Here is a 6379-nt window from a genome sequence, read left to right on the forward strand (position 1 = left end):
ACTTGTCTGTTTTTCTCAGACTGTAAGCTAACTTAGGACAGGTACTGTCTATTACGCCTCCAATGCCTATTACTACCATGGTGTGCCTGATGCATGGTAGGTCCTTAAAAAATACACATTAATGAAAACAAATCCATTTGCCTTAATATTACTAATTCACTACTGTTAAGCTGTTTTAATCTGTCAAATAAAAATGGTGAAAATATATATGATTACTGAGAGAATTAAACAACATTTATTTATTCTACACACATTCACCAAAGCACTGCATGCTAAATAAACTGGCAAAAGCAAGGTGGTCCCTGCCTTCACCAAGTTTTGCAATTTAATGATCAGAGAATGCAGGTTTTAAAATTATAATTACATATGTATTCTTATTTGTAACGTGCATATGTGTATTTTCTAAAATGTGTATGTGTATGTTCATTTCAGTGTCCAAAATAAAGAAGACTTAATAATTATTAAACCAACTTCTTTCCATAAGGGAACATTCTCTTAGGAAAAGAACTGGCAAATCAAATTCAGCAGTATACTAAAAAGATTACACACCATGACCCAGTGGCATTTATTACTGGAATGCAAAGATGGTTCGACATATGAAAATCAATAGATATGGATATATATTAACAGATTGAAGGGAAAATACATGATATGTCAACTGATACAGAAAAAGTACCTGACAATTTAACATCCTTTCATGATTTAAAAACAGTATCACATACACCTTATCAAACTAGGAATGAAAGGAAACTTCTTCAATATGATAAAAATTAAATATGAAAAACTCACAACAGCTAACATCCTCATTGGTGAAAGACTGAAAGCCTTTCCCTTAAGATCTGGAACAATATGTCCAGTTTCACCACCTTGATTCAACATATCATCTGAAATTCTAGCCAGGACAATTAGGAGAATGAAAGAAAGAAAAGAAAGAACAAAAGAATGGAAAGGAAGGGAAAGGAAGGGAGAAGAAGGGAGAGGAAAGGGAAAAGAAAGGGAAAGGAAAAGGGAAAGAAAAGGAAAGGGAAAGGAAAGGGGATAAAAAAGCACACCTAAGTGTCCAACTCTTGGTTTTAGCTCAGGTCGTGATCTCAGTCTTGAGATCCAGTGCCACCTATGGTTCCTCACTTAACACTGAGTCTGCTTGTCCCTCTCTCTGCTCACGAATACAGCTCTCTCTCTCCCTCTCTCATAAATAAGCTTTAAAACAAAAACAAAAACAAAAAAACTCCTACAAGTGAAAACCAAAAAACAACCCAATCCAAAAATGGGCAAAAAACATTGAATAAACATTTCTCCCAAGAAACTGACCATTCTCCAGATAGTTAATAAGCACATGAAAATACACTCAACCATCACTAATCATTTGGGAAATGCACATCAAACCACAATGAAATATCACTTCATACCCATTAGGATAGCTATTAGCAAACACACAACTGAAATTAACAAGTACTGACAACGATGTTGAAAAATTAGAATCCCTGTGATGGCTGGTGGGAATGTAAAATGTGTAGCTGCTATGAAAAACAGTATGGTGGTATCTCAAAAAATGAAATATAGAATTACCATATAATCCAGCAATTCCAACTCTTGGTATATAACCAACAGAACAGAAAGTAGGGACTTGACCAGGTATGTATGTATGTATGTATTTTTAAAGATTTTATTTATTTACTCATGAGAGACACACAGAGAAGCAGAGACACAGGCAGAGGGAGGAGAAGCAAGCTCCATGTAGGAACCCGATGCAGGACTCGGTCTGGGAACTCTGGGATCACGTCCTGAGTCAAACACTGACGCAGACACTCAACCACTGAGCCACCCAGGCGTCCCACTGACCATGTATTTAAATGTATGTTGATGTGCATATTATTATTCACAATAGCCAAAAGATGAAAACAACCCAAATGTCCACTGACAAACAGATGGATAAACAAATTACAGTTTATGCATCCAATGGAGTATCATTCAACTTAAAAAAAAAAAAAAAAGAATAATTGCACTTCTATGAAGTACCTGGAAGAGCCAAATTCATAGAAATAGAACAGTGGTTACCAGAGGCTGGGGAGAAGGCAACAGGAAATTGTTTAATGTGTACAGAGTTTTAATTTGGAATGAAGCTACAGAGTGGTGATGGCTGTATAACATTATAGATATACTTAATGGCACTGAATTATACACTTAAAATGGTAAATCATAAATATAAATAAAAAATTTTTAAAAAGCACAAGGTATGCTAAAAGAATAAACACAGTCTAATTACAAATGATGGCAGACTTTTCAAGAGAAAACTCTATTTCTCCCTTTTTAGCTCTGGACTATACCCACAAGGGATAAACTCATGAACAAGCTGACTCAATCATATCTCCTCCATCTCTCTCCTTTGGAGGTGGAAATCAACAGTGAGAGATACGCTCAGCAATATGAGCTACAGTTATCTGTACCAGGCTGGTTTTAAGGAGGACTATGTATACAAAAGACCAGAGAGCTGGTGTACGTACAGCTGGTACCAAAAAAAGTGACAAGTATTCATATGGCACCAGACAGAAACGGAAAAGCTTCCTTGATTCCTGACAGTTTTTCAATGTCTATGTTCTTTTAAAGGCCAATTTATATTTCCCAGTCTTGAGTTCTGCAGAATATTCCTATACCGTTATAATATATTTCCTTTTCTTCCTTAAGCTGAGCAAGTTTCTGCTACTTGATATCTAAGGAGCATAGACTAAAGTAAGTATTTTAATCTCAAGATAAAACAAAAATTCTATTCCTACCCAAATCTACTCAGAGAATTAAAACTCTGACCTGAGAATAAATATTCACTTTCTTCACAGTCACAGACCAAACTAGAATACAAGTGCTTATGAATAACATAAGAAGATATTCACTGATTAAAAATCTAAATACCAGTTTTCCATTTATCATTCTCTAGAATGCTTTTCAGAAGGTAACTGTGAAGGTTTAATTTTGTGTCAAGTGAGCAATGGGGTACCCAGATAATTTGGTTAAAACATCATTCTGGAGACACCCGGGTGGCTCAGTCGTTGAGCATCTGCCCTTGGCTCAGGGCATGATCCTGGAGTTGTGGGATCCAGTCCCATATCAGGCTCCCTGGGGAGCCTGCTTCTCCTCTACCTATGTCTCTCTTAATAAATAAATAATATCTTTTAAAAAAAATCCTTCTGGATGTGTCTGTGAGAATGTTTCTGGGTAAGATTAACATTTGAATCAACATACTGAGTAAAGCAGATTGCCCTCCCCAATGTGGGTGGACCTCACTGAATCCACTAAAAAAATGAACAGAACAAAAAGGCAAAGTAAAAAAGAATTCGCTCTCTGCCTGGCTGTTGTCAAGTTGAGACATCAGTGTTCTTTTGCCTGTGAACCAACCCTTAGACTGGAGCTGTAACCTCAACTCTCCTGGGTCTCCAGCTTGTTGACTGCAAATCCTGGGACTTTTTAATTTCCACAATCACATGTGCCAATTCCTCCCCATCCACCCACACATCCATCCATTTATCCATCCATCCATCCATCCAGCCATCCATCCATCCATCCATCCGGCTGCTTCTCTGGAGGTACCAAGTAATACAAATACAGCAAATGAAATTTGGATCAAAAGAGAGGAAAAGAGAGTGAGAAAGAATACAAAACCTTTAAAGGGGTATTCTTGCATAATGAGAAAATGGGGGAAATTTTTTTCATTTATTTATCTACAGATTTAAAAATTACATCCACATAAATGTAGATGAAATGTGTAATTACAAAACTGCAATTAGAAACAAACCAAAACATAGAAACTGATCTCCTTTAATACCAAAGTCTATAATGGCCACATACCTTTTCTGGCACAAATGAGCAATTCTTTTATATGTGCCACTGAGGTTTAATAAAAGCACAATCTTTCTCACTTAAAACTGGCAGGATTTTCCTTATAGTGGAGAGGGCCAGGGGTAAGGGATCATTTGTGTACCTTATGGGTCTATGGACTAAAAACAAATACACTCATGTAACCAGAGGCAGTGTAAATCAGTGGGGAAAAAAACAGTTGATTTAGAAATCTTGAACCCCAGGTTCTAGCTTCAGCTCTGACATATTAAAGAGTAGAGCTGTGAGAAAACCACCTCTCAGGTCTTGATTATCTTGACTCCACAATGAGACAATTAGATTTTTAGATGATTAGAAAGATCTAATTCTGTTCTAAAATTCTATTATTCTAATGTAAGTAATACCTTGTCACTTGGAACAATGCCATTGCAGTATAACCTTCAATGTCCAATTAACTGACTGAAGACATAATTCAATATGGGTTTCATCAAAGATGGTATAGCCATATAAAATTGCTCTTCTTGAAATGTGTGGGAAACATCAGAAAGGGAGACAGAACATAAAGACTCCTAACTCTGGGAAACGAACTAGGGGTGGTGGAAGGGGAAGAGGGCGGGGGGTGGAGGTGAATGGGTGACGGGCACTGAGGGGGGCATTTGACGGGATGAGCACTGGGTGTTATTCTGTATGTTGGTAAATTGAACACCAATAAAAAATAAATTATAAAAAAAATTGCTCTTCTTCTGTTCCATGTGAATATAAACAATATTCTTCTGCCCATCTCCCTCTATCAAAGGGTACATGTTTGGAATTAGCTAAATTTGATTGTTTTGAGAATCACATAATTATAGCTGCTGGTAATAGTGGCAGAAAGGAAAATAATATCGTAAACTTTAAAAGAAAACATTCAATATTTTGGTATTTAATATAATTCAATAAACTAATTGAGGAAGCTAAAATAAACACAGACCTGTATATATTTAACTATCGACCCTTACCCGTAACATACACACACACACACACACACACACACACACACACACACACACACAATATCAACCGAAATGCTCTGGAACATTATAAATGCCAGATATTTTTTTTGTTTAGATTTTATTTATTTGACAGATACACACACACACACACACACACAGAGGGAGAGAGAGAATGTAAGAGAGAGAGAGAAAGAGTGCACACGTGTACAAGTAAGAATGGGAGAGGGAGAGGCAGGCTCCTGGCTGAGTAGGGAGCCTGACAATGGACTGGATCCCAGGACCCCAGAATCATGACCTGAGCCTAAGGTAGATGCTTAACCAAATGAGCCACCCAGGTGCCTACCAGAGATATTAATAAATATAAAATCTATGAAAAGTTAACAGAGGAAATACAGAAAAAAATAAAGGTCAACTCTGAGGACATGGAAAAGAAACAGACTCAATATGTTAGTAAACAATCAGGGAGATGAAAAAAATAATGGAGAGTACAACAGAAATCAAAAGAGTGAAACTGAGTGACACCATAATGAACTACAGAAAACAATTTGAAACTGAAGGGAAAAAGCTTAAATAAGTCTGTAACATTTCCTTCCAGTTATTTTGCTATCTATATAATGATCTAGGTATCCAAACCCTATCAATACCTTGAATAAAAGGAACCAAATGGCAAATCTCCTATCTTTCTGTAGCTTGCATATAAAAAATGTTCAATGTATTTGTTGTACATTGTACAATATAAGTAAATCCCTTAGGCATCCTCTAAGTTGTGGAAAGGGAAGAAAATCAAACCTCAAAGTCACAAATTTCTCCTTCCTAATCCTATAACCTTTATCTATCTCTTTTCTGCCTTGCAAAGTTTCTTTATACTAAAGTTTCTATTTCCAATCAGAGCATAAATAATCATTCTGAAGAAAGGTCCCAGGAATTTTAAAATCAAGTATATTTATGCTCCCAACTCTTTTCAAAAAAGCCCTTTGGGGAAAACATTCTATTTATTTTCAACGTTTTCTTTATCTAGTAAAGCTATTAAATAAAAAGCATTTTCTCTGATACTAATAATTTATATTTGAGTAATAATGCTTCTTTGTGAAGTTAATGTCCAATTAACTGACTTAGCAGAATTTTAAGTTTCAACACATTACATCTACTTGAATTAACAAAATGTTTGTTGTGCTCTGTAATGAATTAATAGTGTTTAAATTTTTAAATACTAACAATATTTTGAGGAGTAGGGAGTATGGTACTTAAGAACTTATTCAAAGATACTGACTTAGTGAGCTTCACACTTATCAAACTCAGTATGTCTCCTGTGTGTTAAGAAGTATTTAAAAAAAAAGTATTTTACGTTGACCTCTTTTAATAGTCTCCTATGTATGCAATTTTTTAAATGAAAATTAGTATCCTAATAAATACAAAAATGAAATTTTAAAAGAAATTTATGCTAAGCACAAATATTTTAAGTCTCAGAAATTACACCAGAGGACATAATGAAGTAATCAAATGCTACTACCTAGTCATAAAATCACAGTGAATGTAACAATTACACTTGTTCACAGACT

At 35.5% G+C, this 6379-nt stretch overlaps 1 protein-coding gene across 9 annotated transcripts in view; it reads right to left on the reverse strand.

Moving 5' to 3' along the window:
• Positions 1-6379, reverse strand: part of CDC73 (cell division cycle 73) — a 253926-nt gene that overhangs the window by 172861 nt on the left and 74686 nt on the right. The window lies entirely within an intron of this gene.

The sequence above is a fragment of the Canis lupus genome, chromosome 38 (genome assembly GCF_003254725.2).
Source record: "Canis lupus dingo isolate Sandy chromosome 38, ASM325472v2, whole genome shotgun sequence".
In the NCBI taxonomy this organism is placed as follows: domain Eukaryota; kingdom Metazoa; phylum Chordata; class Mammalia; order Carnivora; family Canidae; genus Canis; species Canis lupus.